The 25390-nt window shown below is 43.4% G+C and overlaps 1 protein-coding gene across 2 annotated transcripts in view; it reads right to left on the bottom strand.

The window, feature by feature from the left end:
• NELL1 (neural EGFL like 1) overlaps positions 1–25390 on the bottom strand; it is an 822741-nt gene that overhangs the window by 750151 nt on the left and 47200 nt on the right. The window lies entirely within an intron of this gene.

Raw genomic sequence — 25390 nt, 5'->3', positions numbered from 1 at the left:
ACTCCACTCCTGAAATATTAAAGCGGAGGTCAATTCAGCAGGCTTAGAGAACTGGGAGTCCAACTAATCATGCTCCTGGCCAGGAATCAGTTTCTTCAAGTTCTGCATAATGAGACATTCATCATTTCATACTCCGACCCTCCCCACCACGCCCCAATCATGATAAACTAGGTGTTCTCGCTATCGCACACCTCACCCCCTCAAATCAGAAACTCACCACCAACAGAGCAGAATTAAAACTTCAGAGGATGACAAATGAATACCAAAGGAAATGTTTGGTTCCTCCTCCCATGCCCTGACCCCATCCATCCTCTGCAGAAATACTCTGTTTTTCAAACTCCTGGAGAAATAACCAAGACCTTCACAATCTCTGTGGCCCAAGAAACATCACAGACTATGGGGACCTTGAAGAACCTCGTCCTGAAGAGTGGTTTCTAATGGAAAAACAATCCTCAAGTTCTTGACCTTGGGCCTCAGTCTTCTCATCTCCAAAATGGGGGTGGGGTAGAGGAGGAGAGGGGAACCAGGGGACTTCTCAGGGCCTCTCCATCCTTGTGTAATTCCTCAAGCTGCTGTTGGAAGGACCATCTTCCATCTTTGCATGGCAGGGAGCAACGCTGGTCCTCTATCTTGGAGGCACCTAACCCAGGTGAAGGACTCTAGTCACAGAAAACCCACCTAAAACATTTGCTTTTCTACCCAAAGGAAGGCCTTCACCACTTCACTGTTAAGTGGCAGGCTTTTAGTTTTTGTCAAGGGTGGAGCTAAGTGCCACTCAGGGAATGCTTCAACATCTTCTACTAAATCCCAGCCGAAGACTTTGCAGGGTAATATTCAAGACCTATTAAATGTAAGAAGTAATCGCTTTGTCAACTAGAGATCATTAGCAAATGTTTGTTAACATTTTTATACTGCTAGGTACAAAACCTAATAAATTCCACCTAAAATTTAGTGCCATGGACATATACACGTGTACGTGGCTCTTGAGGTTTACATGTTTACTTTTGCCCTTTTTGCTGTTTCCTTCTTTATTTGTCTATTAGGAATTAACTGATGGGCAGTGTTGGCCCAGAGAGCTCATCAGAGGTTTTGAAGCGGGAGCCCAGTGCGAAGGGACAATGATCACTCAGCCATGATATTCAGAGCTCTTTCCTCCAGCAGGCACATCAGTGATGAGTGTCCTCACCTCTCACTCCATTCTCTTGGATATCACTCCAGCTCCATGACCAATGACACTCAAGTATATACCTACCACCCCCAATCTCTTCTTTAACAGACACGTTCAATATCCTTACTATCTCACATGAAGGTCTAGTAAGCATTTCATATTGTATATGCTGAGGACAAAACCCTTGTTCTCCCCTCTCCCCTAGCCCTCTATTTTCTTCTGGAGCTCACAATCTTAGTAAATGGCAGCACCCAGATCAAGCCAAAAAGATCAGACTTGTCCTTCAACCTTCCTTTTCTTCTACTCTCCAGATCCAATCCAAGAGCAAATCATGAGGACGCCCAGGTCTGAAAATCTGTCCACTTCCCCCCAACTCCACTCAGACTCCTCGCCAAGCTGCATCTCTCACTGGGGCACCTCCAACAGCCTAACTGGTCTCCCTGCTTCAATGCTTCGCCTTGCTTTCTCCATTCTCCACGGCAGTCCAAGAGCTCATTTTAACACCTAAGTCAGCATCCTTGCATTCTCTTGCTAAAAACCCTCCATGGCTTCCCTGTCCTCCCAGGATAAAAATCCAGGCTTTTTAGCATGGCCACAAGGTCACATACCAAATGACTTTCCTACATCTCCCAATTCCATACTCTTCTTCCACACCCAAGCCCACTCCTGCTTCAGGGACTTTGTACTACTCTTCCCTTGGCCCACAGAGCTCTTTCCCACTCTCCCCATGCCTGGCTCCATCAGCTCCAATGGCAAATGCAACTCCTGGTCACTCCCTCCAAAGCAGGCTCTCCAGAAATACTGAATACACCACTCTGGTTCTTTTCTCCATACCACTTAATTATTGTAATCTTTCTTTGTATTACTCGTTTCATGTTTGTTCTGTTTTTTTACTGTATTTCCTTTCTTTCCCCTCTAGACTACAAGCTCCATAAGGACAGGCAGATTTATTCATTCACTGTTATATCTGCAGTTCTCAATGCCTGGCATTAAACAGGCATCCAATAAAGACACCTGGATTTATTTTCCATTTATTTTTATCATGTATGCTGTTATTTCAAAGAACCACAAATATTACGGTCAGAAAAGAATAGGATACCTTTCAGAAAAGGAGAAATAAATGGTTACATGTCACATGTCCATGGTTTTAAGTTTAAAGAAAAGCATGTTCAGGGCCAATTCAGCCCCTCCTGTTTATAGGACACCCCATCTAACAGTCTAATCCAATACAACCACACTGCTAATCACCCCACCCCTCTACAAAACTGTGTATTTCTTCTGCCAACTTCTCATTTCTCTTTGTGAATGACTGACACATTGAAATAAAGAGACCCCATTAGCACTCACCAGAGTGAAACGTAAAAAACATCTATTTTCATACATGGAGACTTTATGAGCATTCTCATTTTCAGAAAAGCTCTTTCAAGTAAATGCTTACCATAACTCAGCTGCCAAAAGAACACCAGAAAGTTATTTCACTTCTTACAACATAGAGGCAAGAACAGTGAACCAGGTTTCAAGGGACTGAAGACTACCAAGTTTGACAGATAACTAGCTATGTGACCTTGGATAAGACACTTTACCTCTCTGAGCCTCACACTCCATATCTGAAACTAGACATGATTGGAGATTATGGGGCTCAAGTTCTCTCCAGGACTCAAGAGTTCATTTCTGTTCATCACCATACCCTGCTGCTAGCCACTCAGCAAAGAACAGGACTGAAGCTATTTTCTACCTATGAAACACCTCAATTCTACAATTCTCTTCTGCTGATTTTCCAAATCAACATAAATGTAAACTTATCAATTACTGGAACCAGTGATGCGTCACCTACTTTTCTCTTTCCGGGAATTAAACGAGCTACCTATGAAAGCCAATTAATGAGAATCTATAGTAACTATTGTACTGCTGTATGCTACCATTATGATGTGCTTTCTATATTATTGGAGAATATTCAATTCTGCTAGAGAGAACAAGAGAAACAAGCAGGATGAATAAAGCGCATAGGAAGTGTTAAATATAGATAGCAAGTTAGAAACCTGTAAAACGTGTTCAACATAGATCCAGTAAATGAAACCTAAATGTGTTGAACACAGATAAAAAGGACTGAATGAGCATGTTTCCTAGGAATGGAATGGGGTGGAAGAGCCAAGTCATAATGTACAAATCACAACACCTTCAAAATGACAGCTAGATCATCCCTAAATTGGATACCTATCTTGGACACTCATTCCATTCCCATTCTGGCCCCACGTGTGCTCTGCCTGAGAAATGCTAATCAAACCCATCACTACTCACCAGTCTGACGGGCACCTGCTGCTGGGACCAGGAGTACTTGCCATCCCCAAGAGTGGAAATGCACTGGCACCAGGCACCTCCCGTCTGCTGAACTCCACCTTTTTAGAACCTCCGCTCCAGTCCATGTAACCTCTGCATCAGCAAAGAAGCTGATGGGGCAAAGACTGAACACGTGAATAATGCAAAACCCAGGAATCCAGTAGGGTGGCCCATCCTTTCCATAGCATGGACCCTATCCTACTCCATTTCTTTCTCTTGCTTCCTCCTGGACATTTTGGATTTATTTAATAAGCCGCATGATAAGGGCGCCTGGGTGGCTCAGTGGGTTAAAGCCTTTGCTTTCAGCTCAGGTCATGATCCCAGGGTCCTGGGATCGAGCCCCACATCGGGCTCTCTGCTCAGCGGGGAGCCTGCTTCCTCCTCTTTCTCTCTCTCTCTCTCTGTCTCTCTGCCTATTTGTGATCACTGTCTGTCAAATAAATAAATAAAAATCTTCAAAAAAAAATAATAAGCCGTATGATTCAAGCATCTGAATTTGGTTGGTGAAGTGGTTTTGTGACCTCTGGAGGAACCACCACCACTTACAGTGAACCATTTTACATTAAAAAAGTTGTCCTTCCAAACATCCATAAGTTTTACGTGATCTAGTTAAGAAGTGCTAAATCAGCAGCAAGGGTTAAGTGCTTTTTCTTTCCTAGGATGAAATGGCTCTACCTAGTCACTTTTAAAGACCAAAAATGCTAACATGATGATTAAGCATCAGTTAAAAAAAGAAAAAAGTACTGGATGAAGGGAGGGGATTGAAGAAATTAAATGAGGCTATTCACAGACTCTTCTCTGCCTGCTACAGAAGCAGCTTCATTGCCCTTTTGCCTGATGATAGGATGAGGATTTTCACTGCCAAACATACCTGGGTTTCCTCTGTGCCAGGCACTGTGCTTGCTGGGCACCAAGGAAACACAATTCCTGACCTTGAGAATAGCTGCTGTCTATCCTATCCCACCTGGGGAGGAGAGGTAAAGAAGGGCAATGCACAAACGAAGGAGGGGGCAGTGGAGGCTGGGAAGGACATGGTGGAAGACAGAGCTTTGAACCAGCGGCAAAAAAAAAAAAAAAAAAAAAAAAAAAAGATGAATAAACATTTATCAGGCAGGAGAGAGAGGGAGAAGAGGGCACTCACTGCGGTACTGCTGTGCAGATGTGAACACCCATGTTTTCCATTATCTTAGCATTTTTCTTTCTCTGCAAGCATCCCTCTCACCAGAAGTCCAGCAGGACCAAAGCTACTCTGTGTAATATCAGAGGAAACTCCCCACCGATTGACAAGCAGAAGGGGCAAAAGCAGCAGCAGCCAGAAACATGGCAAAAGAAACACCTGGGCAGCCCACCTCAGCCTTGACCGATAGAGAATTTGGGGGACATCTCAGTAATAACATCATATTTAAACAGAGAACCTCACATATGGCAGAATCCAGATGGAGACTTGGCACATCCTTCTAGCCTAAGTCCCATGTAAGCTCATGGTAAGATTGACCCCAAAGGTAAAGCAACACTTGTCAATTTGAAATAGGAGGTCGCTTTTTATTGAGGAGTACAGAGCAAGTTCGCCAATTCAGAACACGCCACTGTCCATGGGGCAACTTCGGCTGGGGATGGGGAGAGGGAAGAGGCATATTTTCCATCATTTCCAGCCCTTCTTTAAGAAGTCTAAGGTTATCAATCCAAGGAGCTTTCAAAGAAGTAGAAATCACGAGCAGAAAGTAGTAGGGATGCTAGGAGACTCCTGGCTAACGTGTAAAGGATTTCTACCTTCACTAGCAAACACACAATGGCATCCCATTAAACCTCCATTAGCTCCAGAAGCAGACTCATGCATAAATGTGTGTACAGTTTATTGTGGTGCCACGTAAAGGGCTAACTGCTTTGCACATACCACTTACAGTAACCCGAGGAGTAGCTACTGTTATTTTTCCGCCTTTATAAGTGAGAAAACTAAAGCTTACCGATTTTCTAAAAGACACTGGGATAAGCCAAGAGGAGAGTCTAACCTGGTAGGCCGGTTTCTCAAACTACACTCCTCACTCTGCTACATCTGTTACGGAGGTGTGTGAGCTCCACACTTGGTTCACGTGGAATAGGGACAAATCCTCATCATACATCCAGCGCTGGACACTTTGTACTTAGGCAATATTTATCAGCAAACGATTTATACAATCCCTGAGCTAAATATCATTTCCCCCATTTTGCAGGTGAAGAAACAGAGGCACAGAAGTTTTACAGCTTTACACAGCAAGTCAATGGAGATAAAGGTGGCGTCTTGCACCAGCAGAGTGCACCATGATACTCCATGGCATTCGCCTGGCGCCCTTGCCTACATGGTCATCCTCCTTCCCTTCCCTGTTCTCACCCCTCCTCACTCCTGTACTCCAGCCACACAAGCCTCCCTTTTCTTCCCAGGGCCGTGTTCCTCCACACGTAACATTCTTACAGTTCCCTCTCCATTTACTCTTCTTTGGGTACCAACCAGCTTAATTGTCAATTCTTCAGGCTAGCTTTCTCTGACCACCCCAAGCCGGCTCAGATTCCCTATACTAAGTGTTCACTGTATTTATCATAACCACCAAGGCTTTATGTGTAATCATTTTATTGCGTATAATCATTTCATTAATGGCCAGCATGCCCACCGAACTGTAAATCCCATGAGGAATGGTTTATCAATATATTCTCCACACTCTACAGAGTGCCCGGCACAGAGATGATTAATGGAACAGACGTTTGAGGCTCTATCTTGACTCTAAAATCTAGAGCACAGTATAACAAAGGAGGTTTACCAAAGACACTCAACGAGAACCCCAACCTGTTGAAAAAAGTGCATCAAAATAACGAGCTGCCTAAGGAATAATAAAGCTACCTGAGCATCCCTGACTCCTCCACTGGGGGACTCCACCTAAGAATTCTGTGACACATTGTATTACTATATGGCTCCATTAAAAGATTCTGGTATCTCCATAATTTTGCTTATTAAATAGGCATGTTTAGGCAGTTCAAGTTCTTATAAACCTTTAAAAGTTTCAGTAAGGACAATCAAGGCACCCACCTGTCACTAAGAAATTAGCATACCAAGAGCCGTTCTCCTCCAGCACAACCTGCCACTGATCCAGTCTCCTCTTGGGTCCACATCCCTCCAGCCCCATCTCAGTTGAGCACCTCAGAGTAAAGAGATATAAAGCATGAACCCCATCTGTAACTGAGTCACAGGGCCAGGAAACAAGAGACTGATGAAAAGATGTTCATGGGATTAAGACTACCTTGTATAAGGTTCAAGCTTCCATTTACCAGATGCTTAAGTGGTAGGGATATGACACACAGCATGCGGACAATAATATCATGTCGTGTATTTGAAAAGGGCTAAGAGTAGATCTTGAAAGTTCTCATCACAAGAAAAAATTTCTAACGATGGCAATGGGTGTTAACGTCTTGTCTCATAATTTTGCAAAATATACATACATCATTCTGTTGTACACCTGAAACTAGGTTATCAATCATAGCTCAATAAACTTAGAGGAATAAAAAAAAAGATGGCACTATATACCGAAGAAGTTATCGACCAACAGTTAAATCAGACTATATATACTCAACGGAAAATTATATAGAACAAGCATATCAGAAGTATTAGAACATAGGAAGCATCTAGGCAATGATGCCCAAGATGTACACATGTACAGCATATAAGTGTACATTAAGATCTAGTTTTAGTGACATATGGCCCAGAGATAGGACTGACCACTGGCCATCAAGAGCTCCCATCAATAATTGGGAGCTGATGTAAAATTTCTTCCACGGATCTTGATTTTCCAAATCAGAGAATTATCTTGAAGAAAATGTATGCCAAAGTGTTAGAATATATTATAAAAACAGATGAGAAATAATCGGGGCAAGCCACAAAAGAAAATAAGCACCAATCACCTTGCTTCTAATCACATAAGTGCGTCTCTTAAATCAATGAGGACATCAGATGCTCCCTGCAGCCAATCTTAACCAGGTCTGACGTCCTATGGAATACCGTGCCCCTCCTCAATAAAGAAGGCTGGTCAGCTCCCCAGGATAGCCCGCTGGGGCACTGCAGCACAGAGCCCCTGCCCATGATAACTCAACAGGAGGTCTATGTTGGCAGTAATTGAGAGCACAACCTCTTTGGGTAGCATTTTAATCCACACTCAGATAAACCTAAAGGCATGCGCCTCATACTGCATGAAGCTACAGGCACAAAAGGTCAGCAAGTGTAAGCAAAAACATTGTTCCCACCATGGGATGCTCTCCAGGGTCTTGCTAAAGACAAGAGGGCAGTCCCTGCCCCTACTCTCTAGCATCTACCCATTCATGCACTTATTTCCTCGCCCACTACCTTTAAAACTTTGAGCACTCCTCTGAACACAAAACTAAGACCTCTTCTAGTCATGAGGGGCTAAGAGTCCAGGATGAAAGACACAAACATAGATGAAGGGGAGTGGTTTAGTTCAGAGCCGTAAGCGGGCATGCTCAGGAGGCAACACAGGGCCAAAATAACCTGAACAGGACGAAAGTGCCTCCTCAGAGACTTGATCCTACCATTAAGGGGCAGTGTAGGATCCCAACTGGCTGGTTCAGATTCCAGCTTTCCCACTTAGCAGACAGGTTAACTTCTCCAAGGTCCTCTCTGTGCCTCAGATTCTTCATCTGTAAAATGGGAATAAGACTGTGTCTACCCCCTAGGGCAAATATGAAGATTCGATGAATATAGACTAAGTTCTTCCAACAGTACCTGCCACATAAGACACACACGACAATTTCTGGTCTATGTGGAACACAGCAGAGGCTGGCTTTGGGTACTGGAGGGCTGGAAGACCAAACGACACCAGCAACCACACCACGAGAGACTTCTTGCTGCAGCTGGTCACGGCTGTGGCTCAGGAGGAAGGCAACGGGGAGGTGAGTGGGGGTTGCCAGCCATGGTTGGAGGCAGTCCATGGCCAGTTCACTCTTCTCTTAGACTGAAAACCAGTCATCGTTGCTGGGGCTCCCAGCTACTCCAATCTAGGTCCAGCAAGCCAACACCCAGAACACGGGAGTTCTTGCTATGTGCTAGACATCAAGCTGAATACTTAACCTAACTTTGGCCAAGAAGCCTCGTGAGGTCACTAGTGGTGATGCTACCTCCATTTTATGAGTTACAAATACAAAGAGTTAAGTTTCCTACTAAGTAGTGTAGCTGGAATTCAAGCCCTGGTCTTGGGCCAACTACAATGCACCCCTGCCTTGCCTTGCCATCTTCCAGTCTTGGCCCTGCTGGTGTTGGAATGCCACTCCACCACGTACCTTCTGGAAGAGCCTGGTTAACTCCAATTCCTTCATCCTGGAGTGTTCTCGCCTAGGACACAGTGGTAATACCACCCACCCCACATGGTTCAGCAGAAATAAAGATACATGGTACTTGCCCAGTATAGAGTACTTGCTTCCTAAGTACTTCCAGAACTCCCTCGAGGACTTTTCCACAAAGATTTGCAAAGGCACCCCGGAGAGCTACACACTCAAGTCAGAGCTTCAACAGGGGCCAATGTGTTCACACACAGGATCACAGCCCATAGTCCTCACAACCCACTGAGTGGACACTAACAGCCTCACTTTAGAGAGGCTGCCTTGGACTCCCAGAAAAGGGACCTGTCCAAGATTCTACCTTCAACAAAAGGCAAATATGTGCTTTCTGAGTCCATTTCTGCAGTTTTGTTGTTTTTTGTTTGTTTTGTTTTTCTGTACAGCTTCCCTAATGACAACATAATCAAGACAAGAAAATTCTTCCTCCAAGACCCTAAACTCCTCCATATATTGAGTTTCATCTCTAGCCTGGTTATGAAGTTTGAAGCAGTAAGCTGACCCAGTTATAATTAGTTCCCTTTTGTGCACAGTCCTAATTCTTGGGCATAAAAGACTTTTTAAATGCTGTACTGGCCTTGACCTTGTCGTATCTTCTCAAATTCTACAGTAAACAGTAGGACATCGTGTTTAACAGCTATGCTCTCTAATTTACGATTATTCATTATAAATAATTTTTACATGTTGCTCCAAATGCAGTTTTTCAAGAATAAAAATCTGCCTGCACTGAAATGCACAGTGATTTTAATATGCAAACCTCCTACAGAGATGATGTCTCATTTTAATTATTGTTTCGGTTTAATGGGTTTTCATTAAATTAGAGGATGGAGCAATTACTAGGGTGAACAGCTAATGTTTGAAAGGTAAGCTCCCGTGGCTCTGTGGGCAAAAAGACAGTTGTGGCAGTGAGAAGCAGAAAGTAATACTCCTCTGGATAAGCTTGTGCGCAGCCAGACAGAAAACCCCACTGGCTATTTCTTGCCCAGCCTCAAAACAGAGTTGTCTTCCCCTAGTGGGGGTATGCAAACAGCTCTAAGCATGAATTCACCTTGGGGTATCTTCATACAACTTTTTTTAAATTTTTTAAAATTTTTTAAAAGATTTTTTATTTGTTTATTTGACAGAGAGAGAGCACAAGTAAGCAGAGCAGCAGGCAGAGGGAAAGAGAGAGAAGCAGGCTCTCTGCTGAGCAGGGAGCCTGATGCAGGGCTCAATCCCAGGACCCTGGAATCATGACCTGAGCCAAAGGCAGACGCTTAACCAACTAAGCCACCCAGGCGCCCCTTCATACAACTTTATATCAGGAATCTGGGTTCCCCATCATCACACTAGAAGGAGCTCCAGGAGTACACAGCCTGCAAAGCTCGATGACAACCACAGGAGAATACTCCTGATGAAATGTTCTCCTCTCCCATGTAAGGAACAGTTGGTTTAGTGGATTAATCTCCAGCTTCAACACAGGCTGTAGTAACCACCATCCTGTTAATTAACAAACTGTCAGAGGCTCAACAAGAAAGGACAGTCTTGGCCTGGACATTACCTCATCCCAGAAACTGCACGGACTTGGTATTTGGGGACCAATGGGACAGCATTACTGCAGACAGAGTGAAGGAAAGAATGAGAAGAGGGGAATGAGGGGAGGTAGAGAATTAAATTTCCTTTACTGGGGTCCCAGTGGTCAAAGGGGAGGGGCATGACTTAATACTGGAAAGGATGGGGACTCGGCCTGATACAAGTCTGCGCCTGGGGAAGGTAAGGAGGCTTGAAAAGATTCAAACATGCGGTTTTGTTTTTTTCCAAATGAGCTGAAGGAGAGAGGGCAGCTAGCTACAGGGGTCCTTCCAGAAGTAATTGGCCTATTACATTAAGGCAGGCCTGGTCACTATGTTTGCAAAGGAAAGAACATGGGCCCATCTCGCTAGGCTATGGGAACGAGGAAGAAAAAAAATATTTTCCAAAACATTCTAAAAGAGGAAGAAATCATAAAGCAGCTTTAGTCCCAAGTAAATCAGCAGTAACTAAGAGATGAATAATGTGCCCTCATCTGCACAGCAACCCCCAAGCCTCCACCCCCACCCCTCTTCCCACCCCACCCCTCACCCCCCTCCCATCCCACCAGCTTGAATCAGGCCACCTGTCAGGGTGGCCATTTATGCTGGCCAGGGCTACTAGAGAAGGTTCTTTGCTCCATTATTACAAGTGCCCTGAAGATTTCTGACAGGGGTAAGAATTTGGAACTCAATATGATGCTTTATTCCCCCTCCCCTCCCCTCCGCTCCTTTATTTCCACCATCCAAAAAAGCACCACGTCAGCTCTTAGATCACAAGAGCTGACGTGGTGAATTAATCTAAGTACATGCCTTGTTAACTCATTAGTTCCAGAGTCACTGCTGGGGAGGTCTCCCTTGGCATTTTTCCAACTGCCTCAGCCACAGGGTGTCTGTCTCTGCTTCGGGGTTCCTGAGGAAACCACACAACCATTGGCCTTTCGACCCTGCGCTGAGCAGGAACAGTGAAGCTCTATGGACACCTTGAACTCCAGACTTTGCACAGAAGCTCCAAGAAAGGGGTGTGGCTTCTTGTCGTGCTTTTTTGAAACCTGACCTCCTCTTTGGAGATTTTATTCCGAGCATATTCAACATTAATGTCACCTGTGAAGTGAATCACCGAAAACGCTTACTCCTGAACTCCTAACGGCTCTCTGGCTCCAAGATCCTTCGCGGCCGATTTCCCGCTACCACCTTCCCAGCAAGATCTGCAACTAAGGGCTAAAATTACAATCCCCATTTCCAGAAGCTTTTATCAAGAAACGAAAAGGTCGATTTGGGGGAAAATTGGTCTTTTGTCATTGCTGCAAATACCCTGGCTCCTCCGTGTCCTAGGGTGACCCACCTGAGCTGCCAGTGGTTAGTCAGTGATTCCTTCCGGGTTGTAAATAGCACCTTCATGGTAATTTACTCAAAGGGGGCTTCATCGGGCTTCTCGTATTCTGGCATGGTCTCACTTGCCCAGCAGATATCCTTTTTTTTTTTTTTTTAAGATTTTATTTATTTCTTTGACAGAGACAGATCACAAGTAGGCAGAGAGGCAAGCAGAGGGAGAGGGGGAAGCAGGCTCCCTGCCGAGCAGGGAGCCCAATGCGGGGCTTGATCCCAGGACCCCGAGATCATGACCTGAGCTGAAGGCAGAGGCTTTAACCCACTGAGCCACCCAGGCGCCCCAGCAGATATCCTTTTTGGCTCCCCGAACTACCCCTTCCTAGAATGGTGGTTAGCTCCTCCCCGTGCAAGCGCCCGTGGGCCACAGGTGGGCTGAGTGCCAGAGCACAGGAGGCACATGGAGCTCCGCAGCCCAACATCTCCCACCTGCAGCTCCAGCCGCCTTCTCCACGCCGATTCAAATGCCAATCCAAATCCTCTCTCGTAGCCCCTACCCCATTCCGGCACTGGCACGAGGCTCTACAGCCCCAGCTGAATGGGAATTTCCCTTCCTACTCCAAAATTCAAATACGTACTGTGGGGCATGTTCTCTGTGGCCTGTGGCAGGTTCTGTACCACAGGGATTAAGACACACACACAGGAGGGAGCCATCCAGCCAGTGTTTTTAGCTGTCTGGACCCGCCCCACTTATTTGCCCACATCTCACAATCTGCATCTTGCCAAACCCAATGGTCAGTTCTCAGTCCTCAGCCCCACGGACCTCTCCACAACCTAACAGTTGTCCTCTCCCTCCTCTGAGGCACTGTAGTGTTCCTACAACTGCTGGGGCCATCTTGAAGCATCTTCATTCCCTCTGCTCCTCCTCTCTAGTTATATAGTCATTTGCCTTGTGTGCCAAGATATGGAAAGATTGGAAAACACTGCCCCGTGTTGTGGTAGAATTTGAGATCAGCCAACTTGGAATGTGCCATCAGTCCTGACACTTAGTATCTAAGTGACAGGTCATTTAATCCCTCTGCAATTCTGTTTCTCTCCCATTAAATGGTAATATAGTCATGATACTTATATCACAGAAGCGACATGACTAATACATGCCATCATCTCCATGAACAGTTTTAAAATGTTTGTCGCTGTCACTGTCTTCTTGAGTGCCAGGGGTCAGGCGCCACCACGTGAGTCACACCCATGCAGAGGCTACACTGGGAGGGCTTCCTCTCACCAGCTTCCTCGAGGAGCTGACAAGCTAGCAGTGTGAACAGGTGGACAGAATCCAGTATGATGAAAATAACTCCCGAGTGAATAAATATCCCGCACTGAATCCATGAATACTTTGGACTAGAGATGGGAGGCCATGAGCACAAGGATGGCAGGGGTGGATAGGTGTCTCCGGATACATCAGTGAGCGAGTGAGGAAAAACTAAGCCCCCTGTCAGCAGAGGAAGCCAAAGGAATAACAGTTGGCCTTTTTTTTCCCCCCAGTGAGGTTGATACATCTTTTTTTAAAAATGTCTCACAATGTAACCAACTCACAATGTAACCAATGGCTTCTTTCTTCAATTCTTTGTTGCTGTCCCACAATACCTATAGGGTGTAGGTACACTTTTAAATGGGCTTTTCTGGCTTCTAGTTCCCCAAATCCTCCTACCACTGGTACCAAACAATCCAGACCCCATATTCTATTTTTTAAAAATGAGATAAATGAAAAAGCAACACCACAATATTTTGATCAACCACAGAGTAATAACGTGAGCATGATAAATGCAAAGATGCCTGTCAGTGTTTCTATTTATGTGTAACTACTGATGGAGCCCTCCCCTTAATTATGCTCTTCTTCACTCTGCATAAGAGTCTGTCAGTGTGGGGCCGGGGGTAACTGAGCCCGGGAGCCCCAACTGGCAGAAATACGTGCCACACACCCTGTCATTCCATGCAACTTTTCCAAATGAATTATTGGAGAGATTTAAGAATTCTTCAAAAATGTCACAATAATAACTATTTTATCTTTGTTATGCCATAATTATGATTTGGAGCTTTGCTTTTCTTATTTCATCCAGGCACACACCACAACTCATGAATAAAATATGTCAAGTTTGATAGCAGCCATTGGAGAGGGTTCATCCGTACCAGCTGACGTGCTTCGAGTACAAAGAGCTTTTGTATTCCGACAGCCTTTGTTTCTGGGACGGGCTTTTATCTCAAAGAAGGACCACATGAGTTTCTCCCACCTCACCAGTCCCCCTCCCATCACCCCACAGTTCCTGCCTTCAGCGCCAACACCTGAAACCATGTTTACTTTGTCTTTTAATGAGGACATTTCTAAACAATTAGGCAACAAATTACAAAACCAAAGGGCGCTCTGCTCACCATGAAACTGACTTGAAACAACACATCAAACAATTGACTCCAAGAGACGCAATGGGAATCACAAACCATCACATCAAGTATGTGACTTTATGTCTTGGAAATCATTCACATCACTGCACCCAATGGCAAGATATTTAAAGCACCCACAAAGTTCTCCTTCAAGAGGTTTCCACTCCCCAGCAGAGGCTGCAGGTCCCTTCAAAGTTCAGGCTCTGGCATGTCTTTCAAAGAAATAAATGTGAAAAGGAAGGGAAAGGAACGGGTGGTTCTGCAAAACCATCAGCATTTATCATATGGCCCAAGGGATGTCAGACTTCAAGTTTCAAGGTTTCATTTTTTAAAACAAATCTCTGAGCATCTTGTTCTATCACACTTATAAAACCAGCCTGTTTCCAAGTTCCCCTCCAAATGCAATTTTTTCCCCAGAGTTTGTTTCAAAATATGTAAGTGCAAAAAGACATTTTAAAGTAGCTGCTTGCCTAGAATTTGAAGGACGAAGATTTAGACCTCCAAGACGGAGCAATGTGCCAATCTCCCAAAGTCATGGGCTTGTCTGTGGAGCTTGACAAACAAAGCCAAGATTAAGCTGAGGCTGCAAAACATTTCTCATACTCCTCCAGAAAGTCAACCCCGGTACCATCAGACAAACCAGAATGCAAAGGCTTAAGCATATGTTGTTTTCTTGTGTGTACTGGGCAAAAATGCACAGTGAGAACGAAGTTTGGGAAATGGTGGGTCTACGCTGTTTTTAACTGCACCCAGGTGCTCCCAACACCAGGCAATCCTCACCGGTGCCCCCTTTCACCCCCTAGAACCAGCCAAAGCCTGGGTGAATGGCTACTTGTTTGCAGCAGGGATCTCTGAGGGGGTGAGTTTCGTCACGCTGTCGTGTTGCAATGAACTGTGCCTTGCCACCCGCTGACACTTCATGACATCGGGCAACCCAAAGATGGTGAGGTGCGGGGGAAAACTAAAATTCTTCCTCCACCACCCTCTCCAGGCCCCACACTCCCAAAGTGCATGCCAGACATGCCTGCAGTCTGTACAGCAAGACAAGACTGAATATTTGGCAGCTAAATAAGGCGGCAGCTTGAACACTCATGAAAAAGAGCTAACTTCTATTTCCACAAGACAACACACAATCTCAGTGTTTGGAGCTCTGAGAGGCTGACCATTCAGAGATGCTGGGCACAGCCTCCCTTCCTTCAGACCTGATATCTGGAAGAAGCCAAATGAGGCCAGGGAAGACGGCAGCAGCAGGTGAACCTGTAACAGACGCTGTCAAATGGGATTAGACCTCAAAAAGCAGATTTAGTGGGAAAAAAAGGAAGGGAAATAAAAGATTCCCAAGCATATGTCAGTATTAATGACAAATCTTGATTTTTAACTCACAGTACCTCAAAGGGCAAATCTCCAGGTCCTGCGTGAGAGCCAGCAGCTGACTTCTGTCACCATGGGCCCTAGTGGGTCACTCCCTCTCTCCTCCACAGGCCGGGCACTGCCTTCCACACTCCGTCGCCTTCCTCTCACACCCAGGACTCCAGGGCAAAGTACAACATACTTCCGATCGACTCTTCCAGATAAAGTCTAGGGACTCATGGTCTGGGACGTGAGACGAACCTGCATTTGAGCCAACTCCGATGTGCACCCAAATGTTTCTGGGGCTCTCCAATCACAACTTTAACAGGAGCCAATCAGCGGCCTCCCAGGCACAGCGTGAGCAGCAGAGAACTGGCCACACTCGTCAAGTCAACCAAAAGGATGAGTCAAACACCCTTGAGAACATTACAACCACATGCACTCCAGCCTAAAACTTTCACTGGTGGTACAGAAAATGCTGGCATTTCTCAAATCAAGTGTTAAGCCCCATTTTCATATGTGGAAGAGGGCATGGTGGCTGCTGAGCGGAGACCCAGAGGCTACAACTAGGAGCAAGCTCTCTCCTCACCCCACACTACCCAGCCACGCTCTGTTCTGAGACTTCTGTTTGGCAACTGAGGAAGAAAAAAGAAGAGACTGTTGTTGTTGTCGTCGTTGTTATGATGGCAGCCTGGAGGGAGAGAATGAGGACTGCTCCCTCCTCTCCAGGCCTTTGCACAGGCTTTGAGCTTCTATGTCTAGAGAGAGAAGATCTCATAAGAGATGGGGTTTTCTTGAGAGATTTTTGTGGATTCTGGGGAAAGCAAGGATACCTGGGGGCCATGAGACAAGTGTAAAGTAACTCAAATAAGAGTCTTTCTTCTACATTAAGAGAGGTACATTCTGCTCCTCCAAGGGTATAGGTCCCAGGCCAAAGCAGGGAGAAGAGCTCCATCCTCAAGCACAGCAAAGACCTCCTGGATCCGTGAAGACTGGCACCTCAGGGTCCATCGAGGACGGCACGGACAGAAGTAGTGACTCATAAGGGGTTCTGTCAGGCCTGGCAAAGACAAACCTCCCAGCAGATTCCAGAACTGACCACAGTAGAGACAAAGGAACAACGTGCCCAATGGTGGATGAAGCTATCAGACTGAGTGGTGAGGTGTCATAGAAGGACCCCAGAAAGACTTGGGGTTCCTGAGATTTTGCACATAAAAGCTGAAGGTTCTTCTTGGGCAGAATGGAACAAGAGCAGGGGCTTCATGGTCATTAGCAATATTGTGGTTACATTCGTATTCACAGCTTGTGAACCCTCCTAACATCTGAGTCTCCCGTAAAACAAGCCATCACTGCTATGATGAACACGTGTTGGTGAGGATGTCGAGACAAGAAGACTCCTTGTGTACTGCTGGTGGGACTGTAAACTGTGCAATCACTAGGGAAAACAGTATGGAGATTCCTCAAAAATTTAAAAACAGAACTGCCATATGATCAAGCAATCCCACCTCTGGTACATATACAAAGGAAATGAAATCTCTACCTCAAAGAGATATCTGCACCCCTGTGTTCACTGCAGTATTATTTGTAAGAGCCGAGACAAGGGAACAAGTTGGGTGTCCCCCGACAGATAAACAGAAAAAGAAAATATATACCCACATACATACACACACACACACACACACACACACACACAAACACAATGGCATATTATTTGGCCATAAAAATAGAAGGAAATCCTGCCATTTGCCAAGGGTGTGGATGGACTTTGGGGGCATTACACTAAGTGAAATAAGTCAGACAGAGAAAAACAAAGACTGAATGAATTTTACTTCACTTAAAAAGGCACATTTATAGAAAGAAAGAGGAGAATGGTGGTTACCAGAGGCTGGATGGGAGAAATGAGTAGATGTTGGTCAAAAGATACAAACTTCCGGGGCGCCTGGGTGGCTCAGTGGATTATGCCGCTGCTTTCAGCTCAGGTCAGGATCCCAGGGTCCTAGGATCAAGCCCCGCATCGGGCTCTCTGCTCACCAGGGAGCCTGCTTCCTCCTCTCTCTCCGCCTGCCTCTCTGCCTACTTGTGATCTCTCTATTCCTGTGAAATAAATAAAATCTTAAAAAAAAAAAAAGATACAAATTTCCAGTTATAAAAGGAATAATTCTGGGGATCCAATGAACAGCATGGTGACAAGAGTTAACATTGTATTATATACTTAAAAGTTGTTAAAAGAGTGGATATGAAATGTCCTCACACAAAAGAACATCATTGTAGGAGATGATGGGAATTAACGAACTTTACTGGATACATATCAAATCATTGTACCTACACCTTAAATGTACACAACGTTATATAGGTCAGTTATAAATCAATAAGTTGGGAGGAAAGTCATCCGTGGCAGGAAGTAGAAGCGTCCAACTATTGAGGTACTTCAAGTGGGCTTCCTCCATGAGGACCATGGATGCTCTATCTGAGCCTCCAGGTCAGCCCAAGGGGAGAAACCTACAAGAACAGCAAACCTACAAGAAGCAATTACTGAAATGCCCTCAAACTTTGAATACGGGGCATAGAAAGGGAGGCGGTTAATGTAAGAGCTGAGTTTAAACGCAATGAGATCCCTGATGTCAGGAATTTGAGAGGCAAAGTGGGGGGTTTGGGAGGTAGGGAAGGAAAAAATGAAACAAGATGGGATCGGGAGGGAGAAAACCCATAAAGACTCTTTTTTTTTTTTTTTCCCATAAGAGACTCTTAATCTCACAAAACAAACTGAGGGTTGCTGAGGGGAAGGGGGTAGGAAGAGGGTGGTGGGGTTATGGACATTGGGGAGGGTATGTGCTATGGTGAGTGCTGTGAAGTGTGCAAGCCTGACGATTCACAGACCTGTATCCGTGGGGCAAATCATACATTATATGCTAATAAAATAAATAAATAAATATAAACAAATGCAACGAGAGACACACTTAGGTAAGAGCGAGGGGAAGGAAGGAGGAAAGAAGACAAGAGTTTCTCAGGAAGGTCCACATTTGAGAGCCATCTGTGCTCCTTAGCAGCTGCACGACCTTTCTGAGCCTCAAATTCCTTATCTATAAAATACGGGTAAAACTCTGGAGCTCACAGATTGTCATGACATATGGCAGGCTCCATAAAGATCGGTTCCTTCCCCCGTTGCCTCCCTTTCATTGTCCCAACCTACAGAATTCCCACTGCTTTTAAGATATTTGTTACATAAACAACAGAAAAGCAAAATATTACATGTATAGATTCTCACCAACAGAAGGGACCCTAACGCAGTGGACCTCAAGTGGGGTGATTTTGCCCCCAGAGGACACTTGGCAATGTCTGGAGACATTTTGATTGCTACAACTGGGAGCTTATGAAATCTAGTCAGTAGAAGCCCAAGATGTTGCTAAAGATCCCAGAACGCACAGGACAGTCCCTCATAACACAGAATGATCCAGCCCCAAATGTCAGCAGTGCTTCGATGGAGAAACACTGCCCAAGAGGATCTCGGACCCACCCTCCCACTAATTCAGGAATGTTCTCCATAATATCTCTGAGAGACGGTCTTCCCAGCTTCTGCCTGAACACCCTCAGGGATAAACCCACCCACTGTTGAGGAGCTCTAATTCAAAATGTCTCTCCTTAGATTCATCAAAATAAAGAACTTTCAGCCAGTCGATCCTATGGTGATCTCTTCTTCTCAAGAAGATACATCAGAAACCTCCCATGTTCATCAAGTAGCTGGTCTACTGCGGGTTCTTAAGCATGCAAAGTCCTCGGGGAGAACCAAGTGTGAACAGAGCCCCCGTGTTCAGGAAGGTTACACCCTCCCTGAGCAGACAGACGAACAACGTGCAAAATTAGGCAGAATAAAATGTGGCTTAGGTAAAATTTTAAGGAATATGCTGAATCTTCCCACGGGAGAAAGAACCCATTTAATTCAAACTGAAGTCATCTAAGACTGGTCGAGAAAAGACATGGTACATGCGGAGAAGTTAAAGAGGCTGAAGTGGAGACAGGGACATCTCTAGCTGACAAGACACCGAGAGCAAAGACTGGCATCATAAGAGTGCACACACACACAAAGGCCAGCGGGAGGATGGACAAGGTTCAGAATCAGGAAGTGATGTGAGAAATGGGATGAAGCCAGATTCATGTAAGATGGCAAAAGTCGTGCTAAGAAATCTGGATTCTTCAAGCCACACTCTGAATAGGGCGGTGCCATAAGGAGTCCTATGGGAGGACTACACTAGCCACAGCTTCGCTTGTGGACCAGAAAAGAAGCAGATGAGGAATTACATGAGGGGAAATCAGGATGAGGGACTGTTCAAGACTGAACTGTGTCACTCCAAAATTCATATTTTAAAGCTTTACTCCCCAATGTGATGGTAACTGGACTTAGAGCCTTTGGGAGATAACTGGGTTTAGATAAGGTCATGAGGGTGAGTCTCCTCACGATGGGATTAGTGCCCTTATAGAAGAGACTAGAGAGCTTGTACTCTTGCGATTTCAATCTCAGTCTCAACCTTTCTCCCCACATACCACCCCCACCACATAAGAATACAGCAAGACATTAGCCATCTGCAAGCCAAAAAGAGAGGATCCTCACCAGAACCTAATCATGCTGGCATCTTGACCTTGGACTTCCCAGCATCCAAAACTATGAGAAATACAGTTCTATTGCTTAAGACTCCCAGTTTATGATACTTTGTTATAGCAGACCCAACTAATACATGTTACGAAGAAGCAGGGGGAGCATACAAAAGCTCAAGGAAGAGAAGACATGGCTCTCACACCAGGTTCTGAAGGCAAGAGACATGACTATATGCTCAGGTGGAAGAGTTAGCCAGACATATGCATGTACATGGCTTGGGGGCTGGGGAACTGTTTCCCAATCGCTCTTGGAGTAAGGCAAAATATCTGAATTGGGTGAAACAGCATTAGGGTGTCGTTCTTCTACTTTTGTCAGCAGAGCTATGATTCTGAACTTTCCACAAAGGCTAAAAAACAGTCAAGTCCACATTAAAGCTCCACGTATGATGCACTGTCAAATGTAACTCTCCAAAATGACAAACCTATAGCAGAAAATTACAGAAATTAGGTTCATTGTAATTTTGGAAAACTGAAATTTTATTTTGCAGTTGTTGGTGCTCTACACATTACATCATTTTCCTTTAATATCAGTATAAAGCACTCAGTTGTCCTTTCTTGGGAAGAGCTGTTTCTTTGGATTTTCTTTATTGAGATCATGACCTTCCTTTGTTGATGTAATCAATGTCGTTTCTTAGTAAAATATTGACAAAATGAGTAGATGGAAGTTAATATATTGGCATCCCTCCTTGGCAAAAATAAAAAGTTGAAGACACTGCATCATTTCCTAAATTGTTTTTGCAACACTACCATATTGTGAAACCCTAAATTCCAGAAGCCATCAACCCAAGGTTTGATAAGTAATCCATGATGTCTTCATCCAACCCACTGATAAAAACTACCAGCCCAGAAAGAATTTCGTACAAGATCAGACCCCATGGCCCTGGGCACCACCCTGTAAATCAACAGTGATTCATGAATTAACATTTTTAGGAAATGTTTGTTCAAGCAACTATAAACCCACCTAACGATATTATCAACAAGTTCACATGTAACAATCTTGCCCAAAGACTATCCTGAGAGACGGTGCTAAAGGCCCCACTGAAATCAAAGCATACGCGTCTGCAAAATAACAATGGATAAAACTGGTCAAGAAGCCAGAGGTAGCTGGATTTTTTTTTCTGCTTATCATGCACTTCCCTATTTTTTAGTATCTACACCACGGTTTTCCTTTGGAGAAGCACCACTTCCCAACCCTCTGTCTATATGGTTCAGGTGTTGACTACACCCACAATGGCACAAGTAGACACGTGACATAGGCCGGTGCATTCAGCATCAACCATCCTCCTGAACACAGGTGTCTGACTCAAGGATGGTTATATAACCCATGACAGTCCAATGAGACATAGTTCCAAAACTTCTGTTTTATTTATTGAAAAAAGAAAAGAGGCACCTTTCCACTAAGATTCTGGAAAGAATATGATATAAGCCTGGGGTCCGAGGGACCACCTTGCTCCCCAGAGGAGCAGCCGACTTAAATACAGCCAGCCCAAAACAGAGCAGAGCTAAGAGACATGGAGAGAGTGAGATTAAATCATTATGACTACAATAGAGCTCTTTAATCTAAGAAGATGCAAGCCACTTCTATCCCTTACTTTGGTTACATGAGCCAACTAAATTTCTCCTTTTTACATAAGCCCTGAGTTGGCTATTGATCTATTGCAAGTACAAAAGTTTGGCTGGTACATAAGATTCTTCTAAAAATGTAAGTTTGGCAGGTCCTGGCATTTCATTTATCACACAGACATTCACGGGCACCTTCACAGTTCTAGGCACTGCGCTAAACTCTGGGATAACACGGAGAATAAACTTGGCATTGGCATTTAAAGAGGTAGTTTGGGAAAGGAGACAAATAGCTATGGACACAAATTACAAGAAAATATGTGGTCAGGGCTAGAGTTAAGTATAATTAATGGGGGCACACAACAGACCAAACTGAACTGATTCTCCCTTCCAGGGTCCAAAAAAGCCATCAGAGAAATGGGGACATTTGAGTGGGTTCTTGAACTAGCTCCAGGGAAAACAATTTCTCTTTTTCTTTTCTTTTTTTTTTTTTTTTTGAAGATTTTATTTATTTATTTATTTGACAGAAAGAGAGAAAGAGAGCATGAGCAGGGGGAGGGGCAGAGGGAAAGGGAGAAGCAGTTCCCCCACTTAGCAGGAAGCCCGATGCAGGACTTGGTCCCAGAACCCTGGGATCATGACCTGAGCCAAAGGCAGTCATTTAACCAACTGAGCCACCCAGGCACCCATCTTCTTGTGCTCCCATCTGTTTAGTTAAAGAAGAAATCTAGAATTTTGCCAGGAAGGAATATTAAGATCACTAAGCTATACTTTCTGGAATCCACAACTTCTCCATTAAAAATAATTTTTTTTTTTCCCAGCCCTTCAGCACCTCCCTCATTGTCCACGAGTTCCCTAAGATCCCAGGACAGAGGCTAGATGATCAAAACTAAATCTACCATATGTCTCGGAATGAGATGCATCTGAGCCTCAGAGCTAAAACTTGTTTAAAGCACTTTGAGGCTCTCTTTCCATTTCATAACTAAATTGGGCAGTAATTTTCCCTTATTCCTGTTTGTACCACACTGTCCTATATTAAGAGTGCTGACAGAAATGAGAGCAAGTGTGTCCGTGTCATCTGTTAATCTTACGCTTTCTATTCCAAGCATAGTGCCCATCCCTACGTTTTCCTGTTACTTCTCCCAGATACAGTTAATGGTAAGATCTTAAAGCCATGGTCATTTCTGGCACATGAGATATATCTCTGAAATCTTCTGTTTAAAAGGCAATAACTTGGGTAAAAAAATAACTTTTGGTCTCACTGGTTATACTTTCATTTAATAGAGAAAATTCTCAAAGAAGCATCAGTTTCTCTTTGCCATTTGTATAAGACATGTTTATAAATGTTTGACCTCCCACAGTCCTGCTTCTGAAACAGCTACCCCCAAAGCTGAAGAAAGCTAGGGTTGGCACCAGATCATCTCAATAAATACAGGAAAAGTACTTAACAAAAATTCAACAACCATTCAGGATGATAGGAAAACAAAAAACACTCTTAGCAAGTAGATCTTCAAAGTTTTCATTACAAGAAAAGAATATTCTGTAACCATATATGATGACAGATGTTAACTGTCTGATGTCTAGATGTTAACGAGACTTGCCGTGATCATTTCGCATATATATTGAATCAGGTACACCTTACTAATAATATATTAATTAATAATTATATTATTAATATAATTAATATATTACATTGTAATGTAATGTAGTGTAATATCATTATACCTCAATTAAAAAAAAAACCTCTTAGCAAACAAGGATAGATGACAACCTCCTCATTCTGATACAGGGCATCTATAAAATAACTAACCAAATAAAACCTCCAGGTAACATTATACTTAATGGTGAAACGTTGCTTTCCTTCTAAGATTGGGACAGAAATGTTCAGTATCCCTTCTATTCAGCCTTGTATTAGAAGTTTTAATCAGTGCAACAAGGCAGGAAAGGAAATCAAAGACAAAAGACTGAAAAAAAAGAAGACTGCCATTATCAACAGAGGACATCCCTGTAAATAAAGAAAACCTTATAGAATATGGGAAAGAAAATAAAAGAATACGTGGACTTAGCAAGGTCTCAAGATAAATGATCAATATATAAAAGTTCATTGCAATTCTATCAAATAGCAACAAATAAACATAAAATTTAAACTGTATTACATTTAAAGCAGAAACTAAAACATCAAAGAATAAATCCAAAGAAAGACATGCAACACCCCCACACTAAAAACCATAAAATAATGAAGACAGATATTTTAAAAACCTAAACTGATAGAGAGATATATAATGTTCACTGATTCACAGAAAATTCATTATTTTTAAGATATGCATTATTCCAAACTGATACAAAGATTTAATACAATCCACATCAAAATCCCAGTAGAATTTTTTGAAGAAATTGAAAAGCTGATGCTAAAAATGTAAATTAAAATGAAAAGGATCTAGAATTACCAAGCAATCATGTAGAAAAGAACAAAGTTGGAATTACCACGCTATCTGATTTCAAGACTTAGAATTAAAAAAGAAAAAAAGTTTTACAATAAAGCTGCAGTAGTCAAAAGAGTATGTATCATGTCATCAGAATAAAGCTATAGTTGAACGGAAGAGAATGAAGAATACAGAAATAGACCCACACTATATAGCCAAGTGACTATCGAAGTCACTAAGTCAATGTAACAGGAAAAGGAAGTGTTATTAACAAATGGCAACAGAACATGTAGATATCTGTATTTTTAAAAATGAACTTCAACTTTTTTCTCACACCACACACAAAAATTAATTCCAGATGCATCAAAGACCTACACATAAAAGCTGGAACCGTAAAGTTCGTAGAAGATAAAATTTCCTCATAACTCTAGAGTAGTCAAGGATTTCTTAGATAAGACACAAAAAGCAAAACAAAAAGGAAAAAAATAGTATCTTGCACTTCATCAAAATTCAAAATTCTGCTCAAGAAAACACCCACAGGAATACAAATAGATAAGCCAGAGACTGGCAGAAAAATATTTGCAGTACATATATCTGACAAAGAGCTTATAACCAGAATATATAAAGAACTCTTACAAGTCAATTTTTTTTTTAAATGTGATGGCTAAAAGACCTTAACAGTTCACAAAGATATAAGAAAGGAACACACACACACACACACACACACACACTCAACATCTTTAGTCATCAGAGAAATGCAAATTCAAACCACAAGAAGATACTACTAAATGCACATTAGAATAGCGAAAATCAAAGGGATTAACAATACTAGAGACTGGCAAGGATGCAGAGCAACGGGATCTCTCATACTGTGTTGATGGGCTGGTAAAAGGAACAACCACTTCGAAGAACTCTCTGGTTGTTTCTTTAAAGTTACACTTACCTGCTGACCCAGAAATTCCACTACTATATTTACTCAAAAGAAATGAAAATATATTCATACAATAGAAGACTAATTGGAAGTAAAAAATGTACCACTGATATATGCAGCAACATGGCTGAATCAAAGATATTATGTTGAGCAAATGAAACCACATACAAAAAATACATACAGTATGATTCTATTTGTCTAAAGTCCAAAGACAGGAAAAGCTAAGCAGTGGGAAGAGTGGGGAGTGGAGGGTGCTAAAGTAAATTCCTATATCTAGTTTTTAGTAACG

The sequence above is a fragment of the Lontra canadensis genome, unplaced genomic scaffold (genome assembly GCF_010015895.1).
Source record: "Lontra canadensis isolate GAN:19392208 unplaced genomic scaffold, GSC_riverotter_1.0 scaffold74, whole genome shotgun sequence".
Lineage (NCBI taxonomy): Eukaryota > Metazoa > Chordata > Mammalia > Carnivora > Mustelidae > Lontra > Lontra canadensis.
This window is presented reverse-complemented; position numbering and strand designations above follow the sequence as displayed.